Raw genomic sequence first — 13,544 nt, forward strand, 5'->3', positions numbered from 1 at the left:
CAGTGATGGTTTATGAGGAAACAATAGCCTTAGGTCAAGACAGCATTGGCTATGGGGATCAAGAGCTACATGCCAAGAAAATTACAATCAATTCATCTACTAAGCAATACCCATATCATGGTACGGTCATGTATGACATTGGCATCGATCTATAAGAAAACAATTTTCTGAAATAATATGCCTCCCCAACCTAGTTTAAAACCATGAGTTTTAAGACACTTAGTTGGATTCAACACTATATCCATCACATTCATTTTTATTTCTGTAATGAAACTGCTTTACTGTTTTTGTTTTTCATGACATGAAACTTTTTTTCCGCCCCAAAATTGCTTTGTACTCAGAGTAACAACCATATGATTCACCATGAAATGAAGTCTGGAAAATCATTTTGGATAAATGGAACTATAAATTCAATACTATTTCCATGACAACATAGATTGTAACACCGTGCCACCAGTAAAACCTTATAAATCATTCAAAACCAACAAGAAATCTGCAATAGGTTTTTCTATTTCACAACATACAAGAGATATGAATTATAGCTATTACCTTACTAGACATTTAACTTTCATCTCTCTTTCTCCTCTGAAAGTCTTGCGTGAGTCTTAAAATATTTTTTTCAAATTCAGGTCACATTGATTGGAAAGAAAAATGCCCTGTTAGTTTGTAAGATTAACATGCTAAATCATATACATTTGTAAATCAGATACTGCATCACTGTAGAAAGAGCCATATTTGTACACTATATCTATTTAGTTAATAGTAGGGTTGGGCAGAAGCCACAATTAACAATTTTGGGAGGGCAGCCCAATAGTAATGGGGAGGAAAATTCGAAATAAGTGTGGCCAAGTCTCACATATACCAAGGACAGGATTTTTTAAGGAATTAAAGATTTTTGAAGGAATTTTGGAATTTTTCTTCATTTATTTGTTAAATTTACAACTTTGCTTTCCCCCATGAGCTCCAGAGGGTAAACACAGTGCTTCTATTTTCCATTATTCCACACACAAATACTCTTTAGTAGATGTAGTTTAAATATATTAAACCTAATGTGGTAGGCATATATCTGATGTACACACAGTCTATTGTATACATGTTGATTATCTTAAAATGGAAACCATTCCACCAATTTTCAGTGGCAATGGTCAGAGGAGATTTTTGGAGTAATTTTTGTCGTTAAGCTTGTTTAAATCACTGCATCCCATACTATAGCATATAGTGGCATATTGGAAAGCATTCAAAGAGTCGCCTCACAACTCCTCACATCACTATGGGGAGGAGAAAAAAAATCTGCTTCATTGATATTGCAACACCAGGTGATGTACTAATTGAAGAGAAACAGCTAGGAAAAAAATAACAAAATATCATGATTTACGAATCGAAGTTGAATTATTGTGGAGGAAGAAATCAATGGTTGTATCAATACTAATAGGAGACTTGGGAGCAATACCCAAAGGGCTGCCTAGATACATGGGCATTTTAAACTTATTAGGCCTGGATATTCTGACTTTGCAAAAAACGCACCTTACTCGGAACTGCCTATATACTCTAGAGATTACCTTAACTGTTAAGAGAAGGGGCGGCTGAGGGAAGAGAGACGCGGGCGGACTCAGCGATCCTGACAGGCAATCCCTGCCGCCAGGGCGGAACAAAAGCGGGCAGAGGAGACGCACCGGAGGTCAAACGAGCCCCCCTTTATGGAGCCTCGCGCCCCCCCCTGGGGGGCGTGCCCCACTATTTGAGAAGCACTGCCTTAACAGCTCTTAGGTTCTTGAAAATTAAATCAACAACAACAATAACAATCATCACCATCACCATCATCAGAATACAAAGACCTACAAATAGAAATAGATGACTATGGCAAAGGCAAGCAAGGGTAGTACCAATAGTAGGTACTACCTTGGGTGAAATCCCAAAACAACTAGAATGCCACTTGAACACCATTGGCACTGACAAATTTGCCAACAGTCAATTGCAGAAGGCAGCTTTACTTGGAGCACCTTCCATCCTGCGACGATATCTGTAACACCGTCAAACATCCAGATCTGCCTATCCCAGGTCCTTGGTAAGGACTCAATAGGTAGACAAAAATGCCAAACCCAGTCTGAACATCTGACTGACTGATGAACAATAATGTGGAATATAAATATCTTTTTTTTTTAAATCCCATTAGGAATGGTTCCTCAGCAGAAGGAATCTAAAAAGTGTTCCAGAAAGCTGCCCAGATATATTGTCTTTACCCTAACCATAACACGAGGATTTCAGCAGACAATGTGCTTAGTTTCCATTAGAAAGTAATGGAATGTATACTCCTGAATGCCAAGCTTAAGAAGGGAAAATGTGAACTCATGCAACATTAAGTTTTTAAAAGGATGTTTAAACATATTTTATTTCTTCATCCTGCCTAAGCCTAGGATGTGGCATAGGAGTCAAAATGAAGGTATAGTTAAGATTAACATCCCAGAGCTTTGTTAAAGCAAGCAACAGTTGAAGATATTCTCCACAAATTTCCCACAGATTCATTGTGAAGCTGCGGTGCCACATGAAGGCTTTCCTGCCAGGAAACAAATAAGCCTTCAAGCCAGTCAAACCCACAAAGAATATTACCTTCTTTGAGGAAAGGTAGGTTCATGAAAAATGCCACAGCGGTATGAATATTTTGATAAAAATTCCACGCTTCGGCAGGAAGGAAAGGAGGTTGGGTGAGGTGAAAATTTGCCGTTGATGGAATTTTTCTCCAGTGTCAACAGAAAAGGGATTCAAAATACTCAGACTCCTTTGAAAGTGTTCAATTCCTTACATGCCAAGACCTTCTCAGAATTAAGAGGCTTGTCTCTGAGGGACACACCTCTTCCTAAAATGTCAAAAGGAGACAAATAATGTTTCCTGGAACAAAGACACAGAAAGTATCCAGAGACTTGCCAAATCATAGCCAGCAAAAGAAAAAGAAAGAAAAAGAATATCCTTAAATGTTCCTAAGAGACATAACCTTTTCTTTTGACAGGTATTTTTAAAATCCTATTAAAACACACAGACACACATAGACTAGGACAATATTTTTCCTATGCTTTTCTTTAAACAAATAACTTTCTGCTATACACTATGATATTTCAACCTCTTTCCTTAACCTTCAGGGCATTTGTATCAAGCCTGTTTAACTCTATTCTTAGACTGGTCTTGAGTAGGATATTTACACAGTTACATCACAGAATGATGATTATTATTCTCCAAGCTGTTATTTCTGACCTAGGACTACCCGAGTTATGAGAGGTATAAGTAGACCTTGTTTAAGAGACCCCACTTATGAGATATATAAGTAGACCTTGACTTACTTCCATTTGTTTGGTGACCACTCCAAATTACAACAGCACTGTAAAAAGTAGTTGCTACTGGTCCTTGAACTTATGATTACTGCAGCATCCTCATGGTCACAGGATCCAAATTTGGGCAATTGGCAATCAGTGTGCATTTAACAAGAGCTGCAGTGTCCCGGAGTCATATTATTAACCTTCCCAGATGTCCAACCAGCAAAGTCAACTGTGTGGAAGGAGGCGCTGGATTTGCTTCATGACCACATGATTCACTTAACAACACCAGTGATTTGCTTAACAAAAAGGATAATAAAATTAGGCATGACTCACTTAACAATCATCTTATGTAGCGATGGAATGTGGTTCTAAGTCAAACTCGCGTTGTCATGGTGTCCTTACGTGACGTATGGTGATTCCCCCCCCCCCCGTATGGGCGTGGCTAGAGTGTGATGCATCTGGCCTGCAGGCCGTCAGTTTGACAGCCCTGTTCTAAGTCATACTCAAATAGCAAATTGGAAGTCCTGATAGCAACAGCACTTAGACTTATATACCGCTTTACAGTGTTGTACAGCCCTCTCTAAGTGGTTTTACAGAGTCAGCCTATTGCCCCCAACAATCTGGCTCCTCGTTTTATCCACCTCAGAAGGATGGAAGGCTGAGTTAACCTCGGGCCTAGTGAGATTTGAACTGCCAAATTGCAGGCATCCGACAGTTCGCAGAAGCAGCCTACAGTACTGCACTCTAACCACTGCGCCACCGAGGCTCCGAAGGAATGAATGAGACCTTCCACTCCTTGGCTGAAGTCTATCAGAAGCCACTGTTGGTACAGTGATTTCCTAGTGCAGGGCTTCTCAACCTTGACAACTCTAAGATGTGTGAACTTCAACTCCCAGAATACTCCAGCCAGCCAGCCTCCAAGTCCATGCATCCAAGTTGCTACGGTTGGGAAGCACCAACATAGAGCAAGAACGCTGCCTGCCACTTGCTGCTAGTATTTGGCCCTTCCCGCTCAGCTACCTGGCCAGGTATTTTATATTCTGATGACCTTGGAAGATCAGAAGTGGATGCACAAGAAAATAAGTGAAAGCTGTGCAGCCAAGGGCTCCATAGCTACCTGCTGGAGCACCAGATTCAGCAGCAATCTTCTACAGACCAGACTAAAATGATGCAAAAATATATATGGTGAATTTAAAATGCTATAGCCAAATGTTTATGTTCTTCACGTATTGCGGTTTAGATCTAGGTCACGCACAGTATATAGGCATAGTTTCACTCACAGAGTACTTGGTAGGAATGTTATTTGTATCTCTTGCAAACTGTTCTGGATTTTGAGAAAGGGGTTATTATTGTCTGTTGAACTGCAAATTGTGTGAGCAATTACAGTGAAAGGAGTTTGTGGGAAGAGTTATTTATCTTCAGCATTTGATTGATACTGGTCACAGTATATCTATCTCTGCACTGACAGAATTCGTCATTTTAGTAATGATAGAACAAAATTCTAAATGGCAAAAACAAAATCCGTAACGAAGAATGTAAAAGGGCAAAAGGTAATTGGATTTCGTGTGAGCTCTCTTTTGGTGACTATTTCAGATTTCTAATAAAAGGGAACAACAATAACAGAAGGCTAGCAGTTAAAGTTCAGACATGCCAGGCCTTTGTTTGTGAGCAGTTGTGCCTGTTACTTACCCTTAGCCTGATACCTTGAATTTACAATCCATTTTGTTCCAGACAGAGCAGCAAATCCAGAAATGTGGATGAGAGCTGGGAATACAAATACTGCATGAAGGACTGAACACTTGTTTTTTCATCTGACTGTTTCTCTGATTTATGTATGTACTGTCTCTCTTCAGTAGATTAAGGGGATCTACTCCTAAGAGAGTTATCAAGCAGGAGGCTATGTTACCTCCCAATCTGGTAGTCTTTTATGGTACGTGTCTGCATAGGCTGCTTCTGTCAATCAGTTTCAAATCAGAGCTAGCTAAGAATTAGCTCTATAAATCCCCTTTTCTCTGGCTTGGACTCTATCATCACTTTGACTCCAGACACCAACTATCACACTTAAGATGCAAAGAATAGCCTGCAGTTTCTAAAGCTGAAGGTCAGACTAGATTGACTCCACAACACAAGATGAAGTCATTTTCTTTAAGCAACCAGGAATGCAGGCAAAATCAGGATTTATAACCAAGTGCCAGAAGCCAAGAAAACCGTTGGCAAAGCTGAAGATCAGGATCTTGCAGGATAAGAAATAAGAACAGAAACATCAAAGACCATGTAAAAAATATTTGCTGCAGCAATGACCCATATCAGATTTCATACAGAAACACAGCCATGTCTTTGGTTTCAAATATTAGCAAGGACAATGTTAGTTGGTTGAATATGAAGGTGGTAACATCTTATAGCAGAGTTGTAAGGGACCTTAGAGGTCTTCTAGTCCAACTCCCTGCTCAAGCAGGAAACCCTATACCAGTGATGGCGAACCTAAGGCATGCGTGTCACAGGACATTTCTTCTTAGTTCTAGGTTGCATCTCTCCTTGACTACTGTAGTTTCCATCCATTGCTTCTTGTTCTGCCTTCAGGTCTTTTGGAGAATAGGTTGACTCCCTCTTCTTTGTGGCAACCCCTCAAATATTAGAACACTGCTATCATGTCACCCCTAGTCCCTCCTTTCATTAGATCAGACATGCTCAACTCTTGCAATGGTTCTTCATACCTTTGATTTATATCTCTGCTTTTATTTTTACTTCAGTCTCCACAGAGAACTTGGGTTTCTAACTTATCATCACTATCACCCTCAAAATCAGGGAACATAGCAGCATGCTTGTGAGTTTTTGCTCAATATTAAGATTAACTCAGTTCACTTGGTTTTTATACTTTATTTTCCTTCTTCTATGATTGGGTCCTGCTCTGATGCCTTATCTTCCTCTCCATGATGTCTATTGCTTTTTCGGATATTTGTTTGTTTTTTCCTGCAATGTGTAGTCCATCCATTTATGATCTTACCATTGCTAAAGTAGAGACAGTATACAAATCAAGTCTTGTGTTTGTGTGTGTTTGGGAAGAGAGGGAGAAGTAAAAACCTTGCAACTGTTGAACTGTAATTGCTTGAGTTGCTAATTATCCTCTACTTGAAAAGACCTTTTCTTCATTTGTGGAAATATCACGCATAAATTTGTATGAATGTCAGCTTTCTGGCAAACATCCTTCATTTTGCTGTTGGCCTGTATGCTTGTATGCAATAAATCTCCATCAAGTGGCAGGTGGTAGAAAATGCTAGAGAGCCCTAATGAGACAAAGGAACTGTGCCATATCTCTCAGCTAACTTCTTGTATGAATCACAAGATTACGCTTCTTCTGAGTTGAACTCCTGATCAAGTAGTAGGGATTTTTTTTGGTGGGGGGGGGGGAGGGATTGACAATAATACAGAAGTTGTTTGTAGATAGCTTCAATTTTTTTTAACACCCTAACCTAGTTTATTGCCATGTGATCTCCTGGTGGTCTCTCATCCAAGTACTCATTAGGCCTGAGCCTACTTAGGTTTTAGAGAAAACTGAAATGGTATAGGGGTTTCCTGCCTAGGCAGGGGGTTGGACTAGAAGACCTCCAAGGTCCCTTCCAACTCTACTATTGTATTGTATTGTAAAACAGGCCATGTTTAAGCTATGTACTACATTCAAATGTTTGCAAAGAGAGTTTGATACGATATAAAATTTTCCTCTTGTTGAGGAAATTTCTCTCTTCTCTGTGTCTCCTGGAATATCTTGCACAACTACTGCACTGTGGAAAAACCTGGGCAAAAATAGTCCCATAACCTGAGAAATAATGTAGTTTGTAACTAATGAAGCACAATCTTCCTAGAAAAGCAAATAAGCAAAGATGGACATATTGTGGTCACTTTTTCACCATTCCTTAGGGCAACAGCATATTGATAACACATAAGCAATCAATCAATGAATTAATTTCGGTAGGACAAATGTATACAATCTAAATTCACAGACACATACGCATGTTGCCTATGAAAACTTTGGCTATGTCTCCTAAAGAAACTCCAACATTTCTCATCAGGTAAATGTTTACTGATGCATGAGAATATAAATATTAATTACATGACTATGTACTCCTATTTGTATTCAATTTCAATTACATATAATAACAACAGTCTTGTGTTATTTAGTGTACCGCGTAGCACACCATGGTCTGAGTGTGGTCCTTCACCTGCCACTCTGTGGTGCCTAATTATGATAAAGTACCAACATTTCAATACTTTGCAATGCTCAACTTGTGAGAATTAGCCCTTTAAAGAACGCCATAACTTTTCTAAGTACAGATCCAGGCATTTAAGCTAACTTCTTCACGAATGGTATAGGGAAGTTTCTGTGAAACATTCTAGTTCATCAGCTTATGAAATGACATGGCTTAGCATGGACATTTCCTCACAGGTGTGTGTCCTATGGATTATAGCAAAGATTTAATAGTCTGCAAATACCATGGCACGGTCCTATTTTACACAGCATACGCCACTAATGAAATTCCCCGGCAGAGTCATGTCATTTCATGAACTGATGAACTAGAGAGGGGCAGGAAAATACATCGTCAATTTGCTGAAACTTCAAAAGAGTCTGGACTCCACAACCCAGGAGAAAAATCTCATTTCTAGAAATGTTTCCAACCAAATTGTTTCTTATCAAATGTATATTCAGGTCAGTTGGATCATAGATTCTCAAGTGTGTGGTCCCCAGTTTCATTTCATTTCAAGGTACCTCCCTTCTACCCTGCTGTATTTCAAAAGGTATTAGAAGACTATTCAAAACAAATTGCTGTTATTTACTCTTTAATGAGTTTTCATACTCCTTTGCAACATCAGTGTTTCAAAACAATTTACAAACAGAATGATAAAAGCAGTAATTTAAGGTAATAAAAATACTACCATGAAAACTGTATTTCAGGGGAAGGATGATAATACAGCAATCTTATCACCAAGTATCTTTCTAATCCCAATGATACCAAGAGGATATCCAATTGGATGAGAGCTCTGAAATTTATTTTACTTATTTAAATTGATTTATATGCATGCCACAATGCATACAAATTATGCTGTGGCTCACGAAGCTTGAAATATATTTAAATCCTGACAATGAAATTCAAAACACAGGTCATACCTAACAAAATTGCCAAGATCTTTGGGCATTATATTGAAGTGTACTCCATGCCAATGTTGAAAGGCTGACTTCCTTTTAGATATATTTACATTATATAAAAATATATTTAAAAAACACTGTAAACTTTATGTAATCTCATCATATGATTCCGGTGGACCAGTATGAAATCTCTCAAGAAGTCAATAACATCACTGCAGTATCATCAAATTTCAAAGACCTATGTGAGTTCCGATGAGAGCAATAGCATTAGACTTATATACTGTTCCATAGTGCTTTATAGCAAGGGTCCCCAATCCCCAGGCTGCAGACCAGCATCGGGCTGTGGCCCGCCAGGAACTGGGCTGCACAAGCAAGTGAAGTGTCATTTGCATACATGCGGGATCCAGGCAGCGCACAATACCAAGCCGCTCCCCCTAGTCAACAGAAAAACCACCCTCCACGGAAGTGGTCCCTGGTGTCCAAAGGGTTGGGGGCCACTGCACTTTACAGCACTCTATGAGCAGTTTACAATATTGGCATATTGCCAGGCTGCTACAGGTTTGACTAGGTTCGGGATAACCTGTAGCTAACGTTATGGCTGGTTCGGAGAACCTCCAAATCCCACCCCTGGCTGGCCCACCCACCATACCCCGTCACTGCCACCCCACCACGCCCCTCCCAGGAGTCTCCATGCAGCCCGCTTTGGATGCAAGGAAAGTGCAGGGCCCGCACGGAGGCTTGGAGAGGGGGCAAAATGGGCCTCCTGGAGGGTCCCTGGAGCCCGGGGAAGCAGTTTTCACCCTCCCAGAGGCTCAAGGAAAGCCTCTGGAGCCCACCCTCCCACATGGTACAGAAGACCGGCTAGGCCATGCCCACCAATGTTCCACCCATCCAGCAACTGAGCAGAGAACTTGTTGCTGAAATTTTTGAAGCCCACCCCTGCATATTGCCCCCAAAAATCTAGGTTCTCATTTTACTGGCTGAGAAGGCTGAGTCAATCTTTGAGCCCGACAGGATTGAACTCCAGACTTCTGGGCAGAGTTTGTCTCCAATACTGCATTTTAACCACTGAGCTACCAGGGCTCCTGATGATGGTATTGAAATCCAAAATTGAGGCTAATACCTCCTTACTTATTCCGTTTATGTCCTTGGAGATTCTCAGTCATCCTGGTCACGGTTGTCCCAAAGGTGCGCTTTCAAAAGGCAACTGGGATTTCTTGTTTTTGTTCAAGGACTTTTCACTTCTCATCCAAGAAGCTCAGAGCTGAAGAAGCTTCTTGGATGAGAAGTGAAACGTCTTCAAAGAAAAACCAGGAAACCCAGTTGCCTCTTGAAAAAAAAAAAGCAGCTTTGGGTTACCTCCCTTTAGTTTGGCCAGGAGAGATACCACATTGCAGAGAAGAGGATTGGCTTGTCTGCAGGATACTTCATTTATAAACAATTTTGTTAGTTTAGTAAACTGAGATGCTTCACCTCGGCTAATGACTGCAAAGCTGCACAGATGCCTAGCTTCAACTTTCTACCAACAGGCCTTCTACAATCAGAGTCTTATCGGAATAATCAGGAAAGCAGCTTTCCAACTTAATTGCCAGACAGTTGGCATTTGAAGGTGCTTTTGCTCAGCCTATAATGTCTACCAGGAGGAGCCCGCTGTTTTTCTTGTTTACTTTAGGCAAGTACAGAAAGAAAGGATCAAGGGCCTGAACAGCCAAACTCCATGAGGCATCAATGGAGTGCCCTGAATAATACATAAAGCAGCTATGCTCTTATCCCTAAAACCACAGGTGTGAACCAGATGTCACCCTTATCTCCTCTCCAGATTACAGCAAACGAAATCCCTGCTTGCTGCATACAAATTACACGGTGGCTCAGGAAGCCTGAAATATATATATATATCAGAAGCCTGACGCTGAAGTTGAAAACACAGGTAATCACTGAAAGATTGCCAAGTTCTTTAACAACTGTGTTAACGTGTATTATTCGGTCTTTGAAGGCTGATTTCCTTTTTTCCCTTTTTAAAAAAATCAAGTTTGAGAATTCTGTCTTTCCAGGTAGTCCTTGAGTTACGACCAACATCGAACCCAAAGTTTCAGCTGCCGAGCAAGGCAGGTGCAAAAAGTGAGCTTTGTCGATTTTATCACCCTTTTTTGCCACTGTTGCTAAGTGAATCAATGCAATTGTTAAGTGAATCATGTGGTGGTTAAGTAAATCTGGCTTTTCCCATTGACTTTGCTTGTTGGAAGGTCACCAATGGTGATCCCAAGATCCCAAGACAGTGCATCCATCACAAATACACGCCAGTTGCCAAGCGCCCAAATTTTGATCATGTGACCATTTGGATGCTGCATTGGTGATAAGTGTGAAAAATGATCCTAAGTTACTTTTTTCAGTGCCATTGAAACTCCAAACAGTCACTAAATGAATGATTGTAAGTCAAGGTATACGTGTAGTGCCTGCATAGGCCACAATGGTAAGATAAACACAATGGCCGAAAACTGAGGCATAGTTGGAACTTCTCAACAAGCTCTTGTTTCTTCTTTTTTACTACTTTTGCTGTTAAATAAATAAAATGAAACACTAATGAGCCAGTCTGACATTTGGTTTTCTAACAGCGACTGTATTCTGATGGGGCATCCATAATTTAGTTTAGACATTGTAAGCAACACTAGCTGCCTGCCACGAACGATGCAAGATTATTATTTTTTTGTGTATCTTTGGATCTCTGCCACTTGGCTCTTGCCTTTACTGTAACTTGTCTCGATCCCTTCTTCTTCTTCTTCTTCTTCTTCTTCTTCTTCTTCTTCTTCTTCTTCTTCTTCTTCTTCTTCTTCTTCTTCTCTCCTTCTGTTACAATATTTGCTATGTTGAAGGTCTGGAGATTAGGAACCCAGACTATGCCTCTGTCTGATGCATGAAAGAAGAAAATATATACCTTACAGCAAGAAAAGCCTTAGTCCTATTTGTTTTCTCCAAAGTAGGTTGCCCTACCAAAAGGATAAAGCAGAAAAGAAGACTGACTATATTTACACAATTCTTCAATGTCCCTCCTTATCTTATTGCAAAACTAGTCTTGGAGTATTTATTAGCAGGGAGGTTACAGCTGCTCAATTCATTCAATATTTATTTTTCACAAAAGATGCTCCAGGAACTGGACAGCGATCAAATCCCATTTTCAAAAACAGGGTCCTAATTAATTCTATCCTAACTCTTTCCTCCCGTCTCATCCTTCATCGTCGCCTCTGATCTATCGAGCACAAGGCTCAATTCCCAATTCAGAGGACGTTTTCCCAACTACACATCTTTTTAAAGACAGACTTTTTTTCCCCTCCCACCCTCCTATATCTGTTCCCAGATATGGAATCTTGAATAGATTTTCTGGCTTAAAACTGCCTTCTCAGGTTACAAACATTTACATAATTGCATAAAAAAACCTGGGAAACTCATTCCAAAGAATGGCTGCTTTATTTATGCTCAAAAAGAAACCACCTTGTAGTAGCGGGACAGGGTCAGACTGACCCATGAGCTCAGTCTGAAAGAAAAGCAGATGTTCTCATGTGCCATCTGGGAAATCCATTTATTGCTTTAAGGTTAATACTCCCCCCCCCCTCTTAAACTCTGTGTTATATGGTCATATTCTGCAAACCCTAACTGGTCAAGAAAGTTCCTCTAAAGTGAGGAAAAGCTTTTGAAGCATTAAGCGCCCCTTTTTTGTATGTTTCCAAAATTATCATTTTCATATCTTTTTCATTCCAGCTGCAGGTGAAGAAGTATGCATTTGTCCTTGAAAGCTTGCTCCAGGTGACCTGTGAGGTTTATAAAAAATGTACACCTCACCTTCCATAGGATGGATAACAGCTCTCCCTTCCACATGTTATCCTTACAATAACCACCAGATAAAGCTGTATAAGTTGATGGATGTTACAGGTCAGGCCATGGGCCTCACTGCTCACTTGGGATGTAAACCCAAGTCTTGTCTCACACTCTCATCACAATACAATTCTCTGCATTTATAGACGATTCTTGTTTTCACAGGCCACAAATACAAGTTAAGGGAAAGGGAGAGATGCCAAGAGATCAATGCAGTCCCTTCCCATCAATATCATGTCACAGCAGCGTTTGAAGCCAGTGGAGCAGACTTTCAGCCGAATCCAAAATGGTTTCCCTTAGTGATTATGAAGTTCCAAAATGAGGTCACTCTGTCCTACCGATCTACAAAGAAACTATTTTTGAGGAAAGCATGACCTTAGGCAGACGACCATTAGAGAGAAGAGAGTGGTTTAAGCTGATTTGGAAATATGTTCTGAGGGCTTTTAAGAGCATGTTGCAGTACCCGAAAGATCTTTTTAAGGAATTGTTTTCCTGAGTTTGCCAGCTTCTCTGAACTTGATCAAGGATCAGCCTTGAAGTGAAGACTGAAACCACTTCTACCTTCCTCTCTGATTTATGAAAACACTGGAAATCAGATGGCTTTCTCATAACCCTTCTACTTTGGATTGAATCAAATCACAAGCACTGATTCTGATCTTTTGCTTCCTGCCATATTTACCATTCTTGAGCTATTCATTAAGAATAATATATCTAGAAGGCCACTGCTTGAATTTTCTTAAAACTTGAATCTCCTGCTGAACTACTCAAGGTGTTTTTTATCCTTGGTGAATTACTGGGACACACGGCATATTAATTTCTCCACAGTCAGTAGAGTTGGCACTAATAAATACTGACTGGTCCATTCTCTTGAGTTACCTAGATAATGATGGGGCAGGAACTTACATGTGAATGCTATTAATGGAAATGTACCATAATCTTAAATATCCTTGTGTAAAGGTTTTCCTCACAAAAGTCTCTTAGTGCTTAAATACTTCATGTACCGAAGACATTTATAAAACAAGGAATGAATGTTCCATGTCTTTGAGTAATAACCCTCTTGAGACAACACCAATTGCTAAATATTGCCTCGATTTAATAGCACACAGCTCTTAGGAAATGAAAAAGAATCGAGGCCTATTAAATCATTCACAAATGTAACAAAGATTATGATAAATATTGCAGCCTAGGCTTTAGTACTTCAATGGATAAGAAATGGAATTATTTTGTCT

At 40.0% G+C, this 13,544-nt stretch overlaps 1 protein-coding gene across 6 annotated transcripts in view; it reads right to left on the reverse strand.

The window, feature by feature from the left end:
• PTPRG (protein tyrosine phosphatase receptor type G) overlaps nt 1–13,544 on the reverse strand; it is a 772,027-nt gene that overhangs the window by 228,183 nt on the left and 530,300 nt on the right. Inside the window, exon 1 of one of the 6 annotated variants that reach the window (XM_081935640.1) lies at nt 2,608–2,724. The exons of the other annotated variants lie outside the window; for them this stretch is intronic. The gene's annotated coding sequence lies outside the window, so the exon portion shown is untranslated. Of the gene's footprint in view, nt 1–2,607; nt 2,725–13,544 lie in introns of those variants that run through there. 6 annotated transcript variants of the gene reach the window in all.

Source organism: Natrix helvetica, assembly GCF_964273705.1.
Source record: "Natrix helvetica genome assembly, chromosome: 1".
Lineage (NCBI taxonomy): Eukaryota > Metazoa > Chordata > Lepidosauria > Squamata > Natricidae > Natrix > Natrix helvetica.